The following is a 20,167-nucleotide window of genomic DNA, read 5'->3' on the forward strand; positions in this document are numbered from 1 at the left end:
CCTCGTTTCTCAGCAGGATTAATGGATTATTTAAAAAAACTTAAACTACAATTGTGTATCGTTTCGTTTCGTTAAGTTCATGTTTTTATTTATTCGTCACTGACTGAATGATGGCTGGCATTCACTTCGTGTAGGCATAAAGTAGGCTACAGCAAACTTCAACTCATATAAATTGCACCTTGCGAAGCTTTTAAAATGTGGCTTTTACTAATTGTTATCATTTGTTGATTGCAATAAATTAAATAAACCCTCATAAATGTATCCATTGGCTAACACTTAAAAAAAAATATATATATAAATATAATATATCCTGGTGTGATTGTTCTTAAAATCTTGTTCATTTAAATAAGCCAAATCATTAAGACCAAACACAAGCATGAATGTGTTGCTTTAATACATATGCACAATTTGGATTAAACCAAATTGTATGGACAAAAGTGGATAAATTACATTTGATAGGTTACTGTAAGAGGTGGAAAAAACACTTAACATTATTTTACGGAATATAAGGGCATGCGCGTGGAACTGCTCATTCTAGTTCACGCTCCTCGATTCGCAGCAGGTTTAATGGATATATATATTTATTAATTTTACCTATATCTGAATCGATTGAATTATAAAAAGGAACAGAAGATAAATTAAAATCAGCACGTCTAAATAGCATTTTGACACCAGAAGGTATAGCATCATATACTATTGCATATTCTTTCGGTGTGGTCCAGTTTTCACTTTAGGCTTGTTTGAGATGAGCAAAATCTGCGCAGAACCGATCACCGGTGATCAGCGCGAGATGCATGCCGGTTAGAAATGTGTCCGAGTGCGGTCCGCCTTGCTCTGATGTCATGCTGACGTGTGTCAAAAAACTCTCGCGACCGCAAGGCGCACGTGACAGATTCTGCAGTCGCGCGCAGTTGCTCTCCACCGACTGCGCTGATCAAAAGCATGATGGGAAACGACTTGCTGACGGCACAGCTTAATGCTCATTGGTTTAAACAACCGTGATGTATTGTTCTCTTTTAAAATGTTTGATTTTAAAACTCTGATATCATGTTTTATGTGTATAGATAATGTGTGGATATCCCCAAACTCTCTGACAGTGCGATCTATGTGATGTAATTAAAAAAAAAAAAAAAAAAAAAAAAAACCTTAGGCCTATCTGTATCACTAGGGTAGCCAGAAAAGAGTCTCTGGGTGTGCATAAGAAAAACTGTGTGTGCCACATGTATTGTCAGATTAATGTGCAATAAACCCAGACTCTGCCTATCTCTAACTTTACAGAATAGACTGGGCTGATGTGTAAAACTATAGGCTACTCAGCGCCAAATAACCATAATACTATATAAAATATAACTCAGGGCTCGACATAAAGCCTCTTCATGTGCTTGTCCTTCGAACAAGTAAATCGGTCACTTGTCCAAGTAAAAAAATTACTTGTCCAGAAAAAAATGCAATAATAAAGCAATATTCTCATCAGTGTTCAGTCAACTTTGACATATTTAAATCTGCATATTTATGATATTTTAACCTTTATAAAGAGCATTTTTCCTTAATCGTTTTAAATATATGCTTCATCTTTCATTTTAAATTCTTCAATTTGATCAATAAATTAAATTAAAATAATAAGACACTGGCTGCTACCAATCAAATTAAATAATTTACAGTGAAAAATTACAATGGCATTAAATAATGTTATGAGATTGTTTTAAATGTTTTTTGAATATACAAATATGAAATATTGGGAAGAATGATACTTTTAAACACAAAACTAAACCACCAATAGGTGGCGGCAGATCGCCGTCTTACTGAGTGAGTCGTTGAGCCATTTATTCAAACGATTCTTTCAAAAGGCTGAATTGTTCAAGAATGAGGCATTTGTTTAATGGGCCATTGAATCTTTGATTCAAGCGATTCATTCAAAACGTTGAATCATGATTCAGTAATGCGGTTATGTGTTCTGGTGAGATGTGCTGTGGTTCTGCTGTGATCTTTGTTTGGAACTGTTTTCGCTGCTCAAATACAACAAAAACAGTCAATATTGTGTCTAAAATGTAAGTGACTTAATATTCATTTGTTTATTAAACTGTCATATGAAATCAGTGGTACATTTTTCAATCGTGATGGTATTGCACTCGTGGTTGTGTTATGTTGCTTAACTGTATCATCATATCATATGTTATAAATATAAGAACTCCACATGAATTTTTACCGCTGTGAATGTTCATTAAGTTTCTTTGTGTGATCTGGGCTCATTTGTTTCCATTTCTCATGAGGCACGAGCCTCAACAGCGCAACAGTGTTACCGTAAGACAGTCAGAGGCTGTTTGCGGATTGGTTGAGATGGTCCTCACTGCGGAACATGAAATCCACGGGGAGGAGTCGGATCCAGATCCGACTCCTCCCACCTTACATACACCTAAACCTACCCAACTCCGCCCCCTGATCCCTAAACCCACCCCTAATCCCTAAACCCAACCCTAATCCTACCCATCTCCACCCCTTGGATCTTGATCCGACTCCTCCCCGTGGATCTCATGTACTGCATTGAGGTGCTACTGGATTGGTTGGCAGTCCAAATGTCGGCAGATTTTTTTTTAACGATAATAATTAAAACATTTAATTAAATTTTAATTAACATATTGTAAGTAAATAACAATAAGTCAAGTTTAGATTTTTTTTTTTTTTAATCAAGACTTAAAAAATTATTCTGGACTATTTTTAGGTGTGCCAGCTGCCACTGTGGGTGGCACCGGCACACCCTGGCACACCCGTGGCTACGCCAGTGATCTGTATTAAAGAAAAAATGATTCATAAACATATAGGCCTATTTAAAATGGAATTAAATAAGTACTTTGGGTGTCTTGTTCATTATATTTATTTTCATATTCAAGCAACAAAACTTAAAATACATCCAGTTTATTAGCAACACCGTGCACGAGTGTGAATCCCGTGAATCCCGCGATATCCGCCTTTGATCTCACAGGTGTCAGATCCACTGCGAGAAGAGCGATCTGTCCGGCTTGCCTGCTCTTTTTTCACTCCTCCTCTCACTGCAGCCGCCTACTCTCGACTACATTTCAGGCGAGGCAAGGCGCATCTCAAACAAGCCTAGTGTTTTGCCTCCAGCTAGCGCCGTGACGTAACTGTGACGTCGGCGCAAAGGGGGTCGCGAGGCGCTCTGATTGGTTTGCACGCCTCAGCCGCTTTGCCATAGGTTCGTGCAATTCGTGCAGCTGCACTGCATTTTAAAATAAGGCTTCAATATTCTCGAGAAAATGAGTTTTCTATGGAAGAATTAAATGGACTTTAATATTTGTAACCCACAGAAGACAATCTACAAATGTGTACAATGATGCGCAAATATTTCTCTATCTGCAAATGTGTATTTTTACATTTGTGATGTGTAAAATCATATCCACAAAAATAAAGGGTGATGTGTACAACACAAAACATTTTTACGCATTTGCAGATCAGTTCCTGTGAATTTGTGGGTCACGTTACATTTGTAAGTTTTTTTTACACATTTGTGGAATTTTGTCCAGTGTGTACTGCGCAGATCTGTAAATAAACATATACACAAATATCTCACGATTTGCAAATACACACAATTCAATCTGTACAAATATCTTTTTATTTCACATACAAATTGTGATTTACGCATTTGTGGATCCATTTCTACACACAAAACTGTTTTTACACATTTGCAAATTGCTTCCTGGCAATTTGCAGGTCACGTGACATTTGCAACTCCCTTTTACACATTTGTGGATTTTTGTCCACTTTGTCCCGCTGCGATCTGCAAAAAAGAGATTTGTAAGCCGTGTGTGTGAGAGCAGTTAATTAGCCACACCAGCAGGTGGCGGTAGCGACATTCTCTCCCATGAACTCCGAGGATATCGACTGCACAGTCTATGGCTATGCCACTGCACTCCCCAGCGTTATCCTCATCTAACTCGTTAATACACAAATGCCACATCTTTTTAATCGTAGTAACGTAGACAAGCAGCTACAACCTATTTTTCCGCGAAACGAGCTTTCCTTCGAAGTGGATAAAATACATTGATCTAAATGCGCAGGCGGCCGAGAGACCGATCCGAACTAAGGGACCGTCTTCAAAGTGCAAACCCCGAAAAGCGCTGCTACGAAAACAGTCAATAACTTCAACTGTCACACACTACAGTGCCTGCTTACAAATTAGAGAAAATCACTTTATTATAAGAGACGTTTGAAGTACGTTATAACGAGTCATTAATGTATTTTAACTTATATGTTTCATATACTAGTATATAACCGAAGCTGTAGATTGTAAATTTAAACATTTCTCGTTCTTAGTGTTTTTTAGTTAGCTTAAATAGTAGCATAGCATTTATCCGATGATTCGTGCTAGCTGAGATTTACCGCAGCTTATACTGCCTTTTGTCATTGTTTTTGTCTTAATAATCAGTGCGATATGTTGTTAATATGAATTGTTTGTCTAACCTTGATTACAGGACAGTGTAATAAAAATGACGGAATCACAAATTGTAATGTAATCATTATCAAACTTAATTCATATCATATTTTTATTTTTTATCCTGATTAATGAAAGAAATAGCATTTTCAGGTATGTTTTGCAACGTTAAGTTCTTTGTTATTAAACAATAAGGCATAATACTTTTTTTTTATTATTACATGCATAATTCATATGATTTGTCATAATTATTTCTTAAAACAGTACATCAAACAATACAATAGCATGCAATGCAATGAAATTGGTGATCCAAAACTTACAGGCTATTATAATAAAATCTGATTAAATTACACAATACAATACTAAATGATTTCAACTGAATTACGAGATGTAATGCATTATATTTTTATTAACACAGAACTACAAGCAAAATGAACATTTACATGGACATTTATAGAGCTTTTTAAAATACACAACAATACAGAACAGCTTTAAACAGAGATACTGTAGGAAACTTTCATTTCCCAAATACTTTTGTGATAGTCCTTCTGGCTATACAGTGTGAAGATCTGAAGGAAAATATCTTCATAGCTGTGTGAACAATGTGGAATTAACTGTAAGGTTAAATATTTTGAGAGAAAGGTTTATTTTTTTAGGTCCATCCTGGATTAACCAACTAGACTCAAATAGATGCAGTGTCTTTTGCTGTATGTAAAGTCAAATCTGTAATTTGAAGTGATTCATATTGTATGTGCAGTCATTTTTTGCTATCTTGAGGCCTAGATGATGCAGTCAGGTCATGAGACGTGGAGGCTGAGGAACTCTGAAAAACACACAAACATGCTGTAACACATGCATTTTGTACACACAAAGTCTGTTGTGCTGTGTAACATCACTCACTGTTTTAGCTTAGATGGGCAAACTGGAAGGCACAGCGCAGCGGGCGCTCGCTGAACCTTGTCGTAATTTCCCCTTGGCAGGATGGGGTCATGACTTGTTGGAAGAGGAGGCTGGACTGGCTGAGGAACTCTGAAAAACACACAAACATGCTGTAACACATGCATTTGTACACGCAAAGTCTGTTGTGCTGTAACCTCACTCACTGTATTAGCTTAGATGGGCAAACTGCAAGGCACAGCGCAGCGGGCAATTACAAGGCCATTTTAATGTCACACTCCACAAGATAAGACATCTCAGCCCAAAAGTGACTGAAACCTTCCATTCGTCTCAGTATTATAAGGCTGATCTGAGTTATGATGCTTATATAAGATGAGTTATGATGTATCTGAGTCAACATAAAAATATCATGTCCCTGGGTCAACACAAGATATTTCATTATTACTCAAATTAAAAAGATTACATCTTATAATAGATATTATATTAACATTATGATTATTTAAATTCTGTGATTGATTACTGTTTGTCTAATATATGAGTAATAAGGAATGATGTCCCTGCAGATAAATGTGATGTTCCTGGGTCAATAGAAATAAAAAATACTCATTTCAAAATGTTATAATAAACAACGTATAATCCTGAAACGTCAATGTGAGAAGAGCCTTTACTTATTCAGTACACAACCACAAATCTGTGTAATGCTTCTGACAAGACAGTAGTACGGAAGACACTAATTGACTGCTTGAAGAAGGTCATTGCTGATGGGGGTGGCTGTTCACGGAGTGCTGGATTGAAGCATATTCATGGGAAGTTGACTGATGGTTAAAGTGTGGGAGGAAAAGGTGCACAAGCATCTGGGATGAGTGCAACTTTGAGAGGATGTCAGGAAATGCAGATTCAAGTTCTTGGGGGAGTTTTACAAGAAGACGACTGAGGCTGGAGTCAGAGCAACAAGACCCAGGCCATCCTTAAAAATATTTTGGTTTGCAGTAACAGCAAAAAAAAAAAAAAAAAAGGGTAGGCCTATATATTTTTTTTCAATATTTAATGTAAAAAAAAAAAAGTTAAATTTTGGTCATGGTATGAATTTAAACACATTTGCATATCGTGACGTCACTGACTGTGTCTTCAAACCGTGCCTTCGGGCGCACCTTTGCAAACCTCATTCTGATGCAGGTTATATAGATATGTCAAAAACATTTTTATTCCAGCTGCATTTATTTGATTTTTTTGTGGCAAAATCAAGAAAAGAAAAAAAAAGCCACTAGAGTTCAATGAAAGTGGATTTTCAGAGGTAAACAAATAAATTAAAATGACTTTAGAATTCACAAAGTAACAGTTAATTAGATTAACATGCAATGTCATAATGAGAAAACAGCTTTTTTTTCATATCAGAGAGACACAGTGTAAATAACTATAAAGTCAACTCTATTTTTCCCCCAGTTCACCGGCCACTTACTTTCATGTATTTCGGGAGAAACTGATGAATTCACGCGCTGTAATAAATCCAACAGACAGAAATCTCTGAACTGCGGCCCAAACGGCGGCCATCTCACGTTACAGATCAAGATAATTTATAGTTTTTTTTAAACGACAAAACAAACTCACTTATACATATTTGAGAATCGGAATAGAAGATAGTTCATGACTTGGTAATCAAGTTTGTTCATATTTAGAAATAAAAGCGCTAAATCTGTCATACAGCGCTATTTTGGCTGTGGTGAATCACGTGCCAAGCATGACGTGTCACCATGGAAACGGGACGGGACGGGCCGGGGGGGCTAAACATCACGATGTTTAGCCGATGCCGTCTAAACCATAGACATCATATCTCTATATGATATCTATGGTCTAAACATCGTGATGTCTGTCAGCCATCATTACCAAGCGCGAACCACTGACAGTGAATGAAACAAAGCGAACGTGTCTAGGCCACATGTGACATGCGTATGCCATGGTGTAAACATAATCATAGACGCCGCGGGTTTATATCTAAGAGAAAGAACGTAGCCCATGTAGGCTTTTTATACTCACAATACTTACTAAAATATGATTAATATTTTATTATTAGGGGCCAAGCACCGAAGGTGCAGAGGCACCTATTCTATCTGTTCCGGTTCTTATTAGGGGCCAAGCACCGAAGGTGCGGCGGCACCTATTGTATCTGTTCCGGTTCTTCTTCTTCTTCTTATTATTATTATTATTCCAACCAGGTGTCTATGGCAGCCCATAGAACCGTGTCCGGGAAAGTTGTTTTGGTTTGACATTCTGATAGAGGACAGACCCAACATCAAATACACCAATTTTGGTGTTTCTAACTCCTATGTCATCACAAGCATAACCTGAGGCTACATGCTGCGTTTCGGCGCAGCGCCACCTACTGGTCTTGAGATATGAAAAATTGCTATTTTTGCTCATAACTTCTGAACAGTTTGTCCAAAAATCATGAATGTGGTCTCGTTAGATTCAGGGCGTCATGCCGAGTCGGCTGATATCCAATTTTCCCAGATCGGCCATTTTGACTGTCGGACATTTTGAAATACGTGCTAAAATGCTGTATTTTTGGAACGCATGAACGAATTGTTACGAAACTCGGTATGGGTCATCAGTACGATGCCCTGAAGGAGCCTGAGAAGTTTCGAAACAGCGCCACCTAATGAGTTATAACTCTGGCTGCGGTTGACTTATTTTCACGGGAGTCATCTCGTTGAGGTCCTGAATCGTTGCCGAGTCCACAGATACCAAACATGCTAGGTTTCGACTTAGTTTATGTAGCGTTGTGATTTAGCACTTAAAAAACAGTTGCCGATATCTTCGAAACCGCTAGTCCAATCGAGACGAAGCCACCGTCAGAAGTTTGGAAACATAGGTCTATATATTAAACAAATGCCCAAATGCCCAAATATTGATAGTAAGGGGTCATAAAATTCAATCAAAGTCACGTGTCAGTCATTTTTGACGTGTTTTTTCACAAAAATGTCTATAACTCCGAAGTGAATTGAGATATTTTCACCAAAACCGACACACATATGTATGGGCTCACTCTGAGGACACATAAAAAAATTTGTGGGATTTCGCCTCTTGGTGGCGCTATAATGGAACAAAACATGAAATTCCCATTGATTTCAATGCAGTTTTGTGATGTAAAATGCTATTTTGACACCAAACTTTGTATGTGTAGTTGTCACTTCACTCTGACCACATCACATCGATTTTGTAACTGCGCCACCTATTGGTCAAAAGTGATAATCCATTAAATCATATTTTTAGTTAATGTATATGATTTTTCAGCCATTTTAGCAAAGTTCTCTTAAAATGACTTTAATTGCTCCTTGCTGCCACTCCTAGCCATTTTGGCAGATGTTGCCGCTTCTTGCGCTTGGCCCCGGTAATGGCTGCTTGCAGCTATATTTGCATTTGTATTAGTTATTTGAAGAGTAAAAAAAAAAGTTTTGGTCGGTCTTAACGCAAGTTTACAACCGGCAAGTCGGTCGGACTAAAAGGGGAAAAAAAAAAATAATTGGCTCGGTCCTAAATTGACAGGGTCGGTCGGGTTACGGCAAACAAGAATATTTTTAAGGACGGCCCCACCAGGAACGGTCCAGGCAATTAACAAGTGTCACATTCCTAGTGTCAAGCCATTGTGTAGCCAATTTTGTTTTCAGGGCTTTTTATTTACTTTGCTCTTTAAAAAAAAAGGACTCTGTAACATTCTTTGAAAGGTCCTCCATAAATAAAGATAATAACTTCTGTTGAAACCCAAATGGGTTACATCATTCCTGGCAACAGGGACTGGACAAATTCGACAGTCTCCAAGTACAAGTCCATCCCATTACAGTCGGAGTGTTGGAGAGGATCTACTGCAGCCCTGAGAATCTCCATTTGTTGGTCACTCAGTGGGATGTCAGTTTCTGGCAGAACAACACCAAAATCAGGCTCTAGTGGAAGCCCACTGTCCTCCCAGTAGATATTGTCGATGTAGGGTTCCTGCAAAATTTAATATAAATACAATGAGCATGTTATATGATACTAGAGACTATAATAAAGTGGTCTTATTGTAAATTGTCCAAAAAGTACAGGTAAACTCATTAAGCTATATTTTAAATTACTTCCCATTTCATGTTTGGCAGCAATACTATCAGCAATTTTAACATCACAACATTTCCATTGAATGAGATGTCACCGTATACTAATACACTATAAGATTAAGCGCTTGCTGGAATCCTGGGCCCTGTTTCAGAAAGCAATAATAATAATAATGAAATATCTTTTGTGGACCCAGGAACATCACATTTATCTGCAGGGACATCATTCCTTATTACTCATCTATTAGACAAACAGTAATCAATCACAGAATTTAAATAATCATAATGTTAATATAATATCTAGTATAAGATGTAATCTTTTTAATTTGAGTAATAATGAAATATCTTGTGTTGACCCAGGGACATGATATTTTTATGTTGACTCAGATACATCATAACTCATCTTATATAAGCATCATAACTCAGATCAGCCTTATAATACTGAGACGAATGGAAGGTTTCAGTCACTTTTGGGCTGAGATGTCTTATCTTGTGGAGTGTGACATTAAAATGGCCTTGTAATTGCCCGCTGCGCTGTGCCTTGCAGTTTGCCCATCTAAGCTAATACAGTGAGTGAGGTTACAGCACAACAGACTTTGCGTGTACAAATGCATGTGTTACAGCATGTTTGTGTGTTTTTCAGAGTTCCTCAGCCAGTCCAGCCTCCTCTTCCAACAAGTCATGACCCCATCCTGCCAAGGGGAAATTACGACAAGGTTCAGCGAGCTAACTACGCCCGCTGCGCTGTGCCTTCCAGTTTGCCCATCTAAGCTAAAACAGTGAGTGATGTTACACAGCACAACAGACTTTGTGTGTACAAAATGCATGTGTTACAGCATGTTTGTGTGTTTTTCAGAGTTCCTCAGCCTCCACGTCTCATGACCTGACTGCATCATCTAGGCCTCAAGATAGCAAAAAATGACTGCACATACAATATGAATCACTTCAAATTACAGATTTGACTTTACATACAGCAAAAGACACTGCATCTATTTGAGTCTAGTTGGTTAATCCAGGATGGACCTAAAAAAATAAACCTTTCTCTCAAAATATTTAACCTTACAGTTAATTCCACATTGTTCACACAGCTATGAAGATATTTTCCTTCAGATCTTCACACTGTATAGCCAGAAGGACTATCACAAAAGTATTTGGGAAATGAAAGTTTCCTACAGTATCTCTGTTTAAAGCTGTTCTGTATTGTTGTGTATTTTAAAAAGCTCTATAAATGTCCATGTAAATGTTCATTTTGCTTGTAGTTCTGTGTTAATAAAAATATAATGCATTACATCTCGTAATTCAGTTGAAATCATTTAGTATTGTATTGTGTAATTTAATCAGATTTTATTATAATAGCCTGTAAGTTTTGGATCACCAATTTCATTGCATTGCATGCTATTGTATTGTTTGATGTACTGTTTTAAGAAATAATTATGACAAATCATATGAATTATGCATGTAATAATAAAAAAAAGTATTATGCCTTATTGTTTAATAACAAAGAACTTAACGTTGCAAAACATACCTGAAAATGCTATTTCTTTCATTAATCAGGATAAAAAATAAAAATATGATATGAATTAAGTTTGATAATGATTACATTACAATTTGTGATTCCGTCATTTTTATTACACTGTCCTGTAATCAAGGTTAGACAAACAATTCATATTAACAACATATCGCACTGATTATTAAGACAAAAACAATGACAAAAGGCAGTATAAGCTGCGGTAAATCTCAGCTAGCACGAATCATCGGATAAATGCTATGCTACTATTTAAGCTAACTAAAAAACACTAAGAACGAGAAATGTTTAAATTTACAATCTACAGCTTCGGTTATATACTAGTGACTTATATGAAACATATAAGTTAAAATACATTAATGACTCGTTATAACGTACTTCAAACGTCTCTTATAATAAAGTGATTTTCTCTAATTTGTAAGCAGGCACTGTAGTGTGTGACGGTTGAAGTTATTGACTGTTTTCGTAGCAGCGCTTTTCGGGGTTTGCACTTTGAAGACGGTCCCTTAGTTCGGATCGGTCTCTCGGCCGCCTGCGCATTTAGATCAATGTATTTTATCCACTTCGAAGGAAAGCTCGTTTCGCGGAAAAATAGGTTGTAGCTGCTTGTCTACGTTACTACGATTAAAAAGATGTGGCATTTGTGTATTAACGAGTTAGATGAGGATAACGCTGGGGAGTGCAGTGGCATAGCCATAGACTGTGCAGTCGATATCCTCGGAGTTCATGGGAGAGAATGTCGCTACCGCCACCTGCTGGTGTGGCTAATTAACTGCTCTCACACACACGGCTTACAAATCTCTTTTTTGCAGATCGCAGCGGGACAAAGTGGACAAAAATCCACAAATGTGTAAAAGGGAGTTGCAAATGTCACGTGACCTGCAAATTGCCAGGAAGCAATTTGCAAATGTGTAAAAACAGTTTTGTGTGTAGAAATGGATCCACAAATGCGTAAATCACAATTTGTATGTGAAATAAAAAGATATTTGTACAGATTGAATTGTGTGTATTTGCAAATCGTGAGATATTTGTGTATATGTTTATTTACAGATCTCCGCAGTACACATTGGACAAAATTCCACAAATGTGTGGAAAGGAACTTACAAATGTAACGTGACCCACAAACTCACAGGAACTGATTTGCAAATGTGTAAAAACAGTTTTGTGTGTAGAAATGGATCCACAAATGCGTAAATCACAATTTGTATGTGAAATAAAAAGATATTTGTACAGATTGAATTGTGTGTATTTGCAAATCGTGAGATATTTGTGTATATGTTTATTTACAGATCTGCGCAGTACACACTGGACAAAATTCCACAAATGTGTAAAAAAAACTTACAAATGTAACGTGACCCACAAATTCACAGGAACTGATCTGCAAATGCGTAAAAAATGTTTTGTGTTGTACACATCACCCTTTATTTTTGTGGATATGATTTTACACATCACAAATGTAAAAATACACATTTGCAGATAGAGAAATATTTGCGCATCATTGTACACATTTGTAGATTGTCTTCTGTGGGTTACAAATATTAAAGTCCATTTAATTCTTCCATAGTTTTCCCATAAGCGTATAGCTACGCAATACTCGTTCCCTTACTCTCAGGCAGGGGCGTAGGAGCCCCCACATTTCAAAATCGAAGTTTTGTCCCCCCCACTATTTCCCAATGTAAGATTTTGTTTTGCATTGCCTGCCTATCTCTGCCGATTTCGGAGTCTCCAAATGAATCAATTCGGCAACTTTTAAATACATAATTCAATTTTAAAAAACGGCCGAATTCTTCAGCTGCTAATCTCGTTGTCAGTCGACCATGATCGCGCACCGCTCGCGCATGCGCATCTAGGTGACACGGATAAATGTACGCAGCAATATATAATTAAAGCTGCTAGCAGCATTTAGCGGTGTTCAAGCAGTTAAGGCCTTTAAGGCCGTTAAGCACAAAAGCATCAAAAGACATTAAGTTTTATGTAGCAAGCATTTAACCATTGACATCATAGATGGAATAGACCATGTTTTAGCATGATTTACCATGATATACCAAATTTAGTGTGATTTTTCATGATCTACCATGTTCCAGTATGATTTATCATGAATCTAGCATGATTTACCACAGTTTACCATCATTTACCATGTTATAGGATGATTTACCATGATATACCACATTCTAGAATGATTTACCAGGATTGTAGCATGATTTACCATGATTCATCACATTGCTAGCATGATTTGCCATGATCCACCATGTAATAGTATTTTTTACTATGATTTACCATGTTTCTATCGTGATTTACCATGATTTACCACATTGCTGCATTGATGTGAAGGGCCAATAAAAATGAAGTGATAAACTCTGACAAAAAATGATTGTGTTATAATAGTTAACATGGAAAAACTGGTTTGCTTTAGTGCTGTGATTTACTGGTGAAAATCAAGTGTGTCAAAATGAAAGTGAGCCAATAAGTGGTCTTCTACTGCCCTCTGCTGGCCACTGTACTTATTAATAAAGTGTTTTCACAAGTGCTTTTGCATTCATATGTAGACATATGCTTACACACACACACACACACACACACACACATGGGATATGTTATTGTGAAAATCTCTTTTAATGGTGTATAAGCATGCATTTCACATATTTCTTTGTGATGTAATAATATAAAACTATATTAAAACTAATAAAAAAATTGCTTTAAGCGTTTGTTTGTTAGCCAATGCTGAAAGCTGATAAAAAAGATTAAAAATGTCGGTAACACTTTACAATAAGGTTCATTTATTAAACATTAGTTAATGTATTAATTAACATGAACTAACCATGAGCAATACATTTGTTCCTGTTTTTGTTCATCTTTGTTAACACTAGAATGGCCACGACGGTCATTTTGACCATTTTGAATTTTATATCTGCAATAACTTTGTTGAAAAAAAAAAAAATCTCCTGCTGGTACCTGACTTTTCCTAAAAGTGTCTGTATTTTCATTTAAAATGTTTTTAATATAAATTACACATAAGGCAAACAAACAAATGAACATATTTACCTATTTCGGCCATAGACGGTCATATTGACCGCACTGAATTTCGCGGTATTCTTTTGTTACATTTCTCGCGGTTGACCTTTGTCTATTAGGAAATAATCAGAAGATTCAATTGCAAAATGACAGATATGTTTATTGAGAGCTGGTCAGATGCTGGGAGAGTTAAGGTGTGCAAATGTCCGGTATGAAGCCCTTGGCAGCACAGGGACGCTGGAGTGAGTGCTGAACCAGGAGTGTTGAACACGGGATGACACACGGAAAACGTATACAGGCAGGGAACAAACACGCAGGAAAAATCCACAACGATCTGACAAAGGGCCTTTCTCAATCTGTGTTCTTGTCTGTACTTGTGTCCTTGTGTTCTTGTGAAACGTCATCTTTTGTGGCCCAAGTACTGTCCCAATACACAAGTTTGCATTTTGGCAAGAACAGTTAAAAATCCCGGATGTGTTCTTGACACGCCCATTTTACCAAGGATGCATCGGTTGGTAACTTGTGTTGACTTGACGGCAGAAATATCCCAGCATTCAATTCGGCATTCGAGGAAGGAGAGGCAGGTCAATACAGTATTTCGTTTTTCTACAATTACGTACACTATTTCATCACTAAATTCACTTCTGAGAACATTTGATGCGACAAATCAACTGTGTAGATTTCAAATATTGGCATTTTTACGAAAATGTATGGCTAATCGAAAATGTGCTCAAACGTTTTCGGAAGTGAGAATCTCCATAAGCGCCTGCGGGTGTAACGTCAGCTATCGAGCCAACCGGCCAGTTTGCTCACAGACTCGTTTTTCCCCACAGCCAAGAGACCATTGCAGCCTGGCTGTTATCGTCAATAATTCTCGTTATGTTTGGGTACTGCAGACGGTGTCTGTGCGGGGGTATTATTGCGCAATACCAGCAAGAACACATCGTCTCAAACTGTCAGCAGCGTTCTGTGTGCTCGTTAGCTTGTGAGTTCATTCTTCCAAGAACAACTAGCAAGAGCGTTCTCCCCAAGAACACAAGTCCGTTCTTTGCATTCTTGGTTTTGAGAAACACCCAAAGACTAGGCGAGAACAGTAACACTGAAAAGGGTCGAATCGCTGATCAGTTGCAGCTGGCGCGTTGATCAGAGCGCACGTGCTGATAAGCTGCATTGATCAGCGACCACGCACACACACACACAACAAGACGAGAAAGGAGACAGCGAATTCATAAACCATGACATTGTCTCTCTCACTGTCAAAAGAATATCTAAATAAGATACTTTTAGTTGTTATTATCTTGTTCTGAGTTATGTTGAAGGGATATGGAAATATAGCTCTGTTGTGAATAGGCCCTATGCGATAATTACGGGCTACTGATATTATTATTTATAAATGTATAATTAAACTTTTTAAAATGTACAGTTTGGTGTTGTTTTGTTTTTAAAAGATATCCTAATACAACAAATGCATTAATCTCTCAATTGGGTATTTATCATTAAAGATATAGAGTTTGCAATCTAACGGTCAAAATGACCGCTTGTGGCAGTTCTAGTAGTTATGGAATTCTGGCACTTCTAGTGTTAACGTTAGTTAATACAAATCCAGCTGTTCATTGTTAGTTCAGGCAAAGAACGTACCCAGATAGCAAAAAATATCGGCACGGCTTCTTTTTGCCGCCGGCCCCAAACTGTCGGCTATAGGTGCGCCCCGCTGGCGGAGATGAAACGTTTGCCGCCGAATACGTCACTCCCATTTCTTGCGAGATGCCGCCGGCGAACAGCCGCCGGGCCGCCGACTTCATTCTCTCTGGCGGTTGCCGCCGTCTAAATGAACCGCGGCCGGCTGGCGGCAAGCCGCATTGAAATCGACCAGCCATGTCATTGGCATGAGTGGAACTGACAGCATTTTAACTTTCACATTTAAAGCGATTATAATTATTATGTGAATTATATCAAATTTTGTTATTGTTGTTGCTCCAAAGTCATTAGGGTTTATAACAGATTTGACTCAGTCTGATTCCATGATAAGGTTTAGGAAAATACATTTAAATTACGTTGAAACTCTGAAGCGATTCAGTGATAGGCCTATGTAAAATATATAGAATTATTTTATTCACTTAAGGTGACAATTCTTTACATTTCTTTGATTTATGCACAATTGAGATGCACAAATAGTCCAAAAAGAATTCCTTTTGTAAAACTTACTTGGCAATAAATATCTTTCTGATTCTGATTAGGTTTTAAAATAAATATTTCATTCATGGTATGAACAATTTAGCAGAATAAATGGATGAAGTTAGACTTTTCACCAATGCCTGAAATCAGTGAACAGTGAAAGACATCTGCAACTTGGCCAAAAGCTTGGGTATGCTTTAGATTTTTTTTATTAATTTGCAACCATAATATTTATAATAAACATGAAAATCCCTGTTTTGACCTGAAAGATAAAGTGAAATATTTAGAAATATTTTGTCTCTCTGTCACCCCAGGAAATTTCGTTTATGTCTTTCATTTTTTTTACAAGCTCGATTTTTTTTTATTTATTTTACCTTTTACAGGTAAGGGATTAATTTGCAATTGCGAGTTTTGCAATCTGTACAAATGTTTAAGAAAGTATTAAAGCACAAACAGAGAAGTACCTCCACCGGCCGAGAGGGGCAGTACCTAAAAAACGGAAGCAGATTTACCAACACAACAGTGGCCACTCGTCACACGATTTCAGTATTTGGAGACGATATCCTATAGTCATTGACTACGATCTTTAAAGTAAGTACATTTTTCCTTTTTGTGTAACGCAATATTATGTTCATTTTTTACATTTTTAGTTCATCTTTTTCAATAATGTTCTTGCCTTACTAGTCAAGCTAGTAAGTTAGCCTTGTTTACAAAGTTTTCGTCATGTTTCTGACATAGCTAACGTTAGTTAGGCTAACGTTACTTAGTTTCTTCCTGGCGTTAGTTTTTTCTTTTCTTCTTTTAACTATATTTACGTATGTTTATGCAAGTGTGAGTACTACAGTATGTGGTTTAAGATAGTATTGGTCAGTCGAATAATTAACTAACTTACGTAACCAAATCCTGAAGGACAATTCTCCCGCCCACGTGGGAATGGTAACGTTAGCAAAATCTTTACAACAAGAAAGACTGATCAGTATAACTTGTGTTGTTTTCTAACTAAACATAATGATGTTTTGTTTGATTCGACAACCATGCTGCTAGTCTAGTTTAACTTACAGTGTTAGCTAACACATGCTTCGCCTTTTTTACTCACTGAATTCAAGCATGTTCGACATGTTGAAATGTATCTAGCTACAGTAGATCGCCAAAGCTTTACATCTAGAAAGAACGCTTTACATCTAGAAAGTTTAACTTTTGGTGTTTTCTTACAAAAATAACGATATATGTGTGTGTGTATATATATGTGTGTGTATATGTATATATGTGTGTATATGTATATGATTGTGTTTGTCTGAACATGGTTTTCTGTTGATCCACTTGTGAAAATGACTCGTTTTTTGAAGGGGTGAGCATTTTAATGTTATTGATTTTGCCTGAAAATTAATCAAAAAGTATACTTTATGCAAAATGTTCTTCTATTTTAGATGGTTCACATTGTTCAGTTTATCAACGAGGAGGATCTGCCATTTGCAGGTTCCGCAAGATCGGCTCAGCGAGAGCATGTGCCATTGGCCCCCATTTAACCTCAGCAAAAAGACGAAGGCAACAATTTAGCCATCCTCTGCACACCTCCACACAGCACCTGGGAGAAACATCATTTTAAGTTCATGAAGGGAGCAGGTAAATGGGTCTGACTTGTATTTGATTTTCCTGTATTTCATCTGTGTAATTTATTTTCTGTTTATTGTGGATAACTGACTCTTTCATTCATTATTCCCTACTCTAGAATCTTGGAAGTCTCAAGAAAAAAAACTCTAGAAAGATGCATCGATTCCAGAAAACCAGGAAAATGCTGAACTGATATGTAAAATCTATTGCTGTTATGCTGGATTTGTGATCCTGCCACTAAACTATACCATTTGTTAGATTTTCAAATTTCTGTTTCCTCTTTCTCGCAACCAGGTTTCTCCCCATTAATCCAGACTCCACTTCACAGAGCCAAGAGTTTGAGTACAAGTAAGTGATGTTATTTGTGAAGTTTTTTTGTCTTGGAAACTATTGCTTCTATTTGAAGTCGGCATGAACCGGAAGTTACAAACGACTTTTCTCCAGTGTTGTGACGTATTTAAAAATGAAACGGTATATTGAACGGATTGGCAGGGTTTTACTCTAGCGCTCCTCTTCTCCATCTCTGCTCATAGCACGGTTTGAGGGGAGTTGCCACGCCCTCGCGCCATAGCACATGACCGGAAGAGAAGAGAAGTCGTTTCGAGGGGGGAGGGAAGGGTAACGTATTTGATTAAAGATTATAAGGCTACATGAATTTTAAAAGAATAATGAAGTGCACAGATAAATCATTTATAATAAACACTACAATATTACATATAAAAATACGAATTGTAAAATCTTACTTCAAGAGCAGGTGAAGCAAGTTCAACAAACAATGTTGAAGACGTTTGCTTGCACTGAGCAATTAGGTACAACTTGCAAACAGCACCTGTGGTTGTCGGTTTAATTCCCACTGGGGCTACCTGTACATCTAGTAGACCTAGATATAAAGTAAAATTTAAGATTGTATACTGCATATATTACAGTCTGAATCCTTAGCCTTTCACATTTTTTATTTATTTATGAGAAGCTTCAGAGAAATGTATTTTGTAACACTTTTTTGGATTTTCAGCTTGGTGTTGGGGATAAAGCATGTTTTAGAGACATGTTCCTGAAGACCATTGTTCAAAGTAAGTTGGATATTTTTTTTAGATTAAAGTAGATGTGTATGTCCTATTGTCCTCATGCAATTCAAATTAAATGACAGATCTGTATTTTCTATATTAGCCATCCGGAAGGACCCGGCAACCCAGGATGCACTGATGAGGCGGTCCAGGTTAACGTTACGCGTTACCTGAAAGGAGCATCTGACCGTGAAGGCAGAAAAAGGCGCCGCACAGCTGAGAGGGACCCACAGCCGACCACTTAAAACTATACTGACTACTGACACCCCAGAATCACTGACAACTGGAATCCTTTCTTTATCTTGCAGTCAGTAGAATCAAGACCCCTAAAGAAGTCAGAAGTGTCAGACTACACTCACTCACTGTGGAAATTACTTTCTTTTTTTCTTTTTCAAATATAGCTTGTAAATCCTTGTGCCACAGGTCAGCATTGCCGTTATAATGGCCTATTCTACTCCAGAGCTTTACTATAAATTACTACCACTTATCATATTGTTAGAAATGGCTTGTAAATGTAGTTATACTTTTATTTATTTGGTATCTTGCACATTATTTGGTATCAAATATCCTCTTTACTTGTCATAATGTTTACTGGTAATTTGTTACCCTAGAGCTGTCCTTTTTATATGAACACTTATTGTAAGTGTTGTAATTTGCTTGTAAGGCTGTTTAACCAAAATTGAATTGGAAACCTGCATGTTAGTATATTGATTTATTTATTTTTCTGTTATGTTTCAGTGATCTGAAACATCTTGTTTAAATGACAGTTACTGTACTTTGAAATGTGGAATAAAAATGCCAATTGTAAATTTGTCTGGTTTGAGCAATCATTATTCTTGATAAACTGCATGCTATAAATAAAAAAAATATATATATATATATATAGCCAGAATAAGCGGCGGCAGAGCGCTCGAAAATAGCGTTTGCCTCCGGCGGGCCGCGGAAGGACGGCCTTCAATATAAAGCGCGGCGGAACGGCGGTTGGCCCGCGGGCCGGCCGCTTAACGAAGGCGGTAGGAAGGCGGCTGCCGCTTTTAAAAAGCGGCTGCCGCCGGCGGTGCGCCGTCCAACGCGTTTGCGATGTCGCCATTCTGACGCTTCTACTGCCGCCGGAGAACCGACGGTGGTCCGCCGACTCATTGCTATCTGGGGTATATTGACAAGAAGTGAAAGCCAATAGAACGTTCCATTGCAACACCAGCGCCCAGCAGCAGCCCTACGCGTCCGCCATTTTGGGGTGAAAGCGACTCGGCAGTCATATATTATACATATATTTAGTCCAGTGCAGAGGTCATTTTTAGGTTGAAATAATTAGGTGATTATTTTAATTCACAACAGTTAACGTTATATC

General features: G+C 37.5%; 2 long non-coding RNA genes across 2 annotated transcripts; one reads left to right on the forward strand and one right to left on the reverse strand.

Annotated features, from left to right (window-relative positions):
• Positions 1 to 4,838: 4,838 nt before the first annotated feature.
• On the reverse strand, positions 4,839 to 10,567 carry LOC130104194 (uncharacterized). Its single transcript, XR_008809446.1, has 2 exons — positions 10,313 to 10,567; positions 4,839 to 4,995 (listed from the first exon to the last, which is right to left on the reverse strand). It is a non-coding gene; the product is annotated as an uncharacterized LOC130104194 (long non-coding RNA).
• On the forward strand, positions 4,989 to 10,717 carry LOC130104195 (uncharacterized). Its single transcript, XR_008809447.1, has 2 exons — positions 4,989 to 5,243; positions 10,561 to 10,717. It is a non-coding gene; the product is annotated as an uncharacterized LOC130104195 (long non-coding RNA).
• Positions 10,718 to 20,167: the final 9,450 nt, after the last annotated feature.

Source organism: Rhinichthys klamathensis, unplaced genomic scaffold (genome assembly GCF_029890125.1).
Source record: "Rhinichthys klamathensis goyatoka isolate OS25496 unplaced genomic scaffold, OSU_Roscu_1.1 h1tg000304l_1, whole genome shotgun sequence".
Lineage (NCBI taxonomy): Eukaryota > Metazoa > Chordata > Actinopteri > Cypriniformes > Leuciscidae > Rhinichthys > Rhinichthys klamathensis.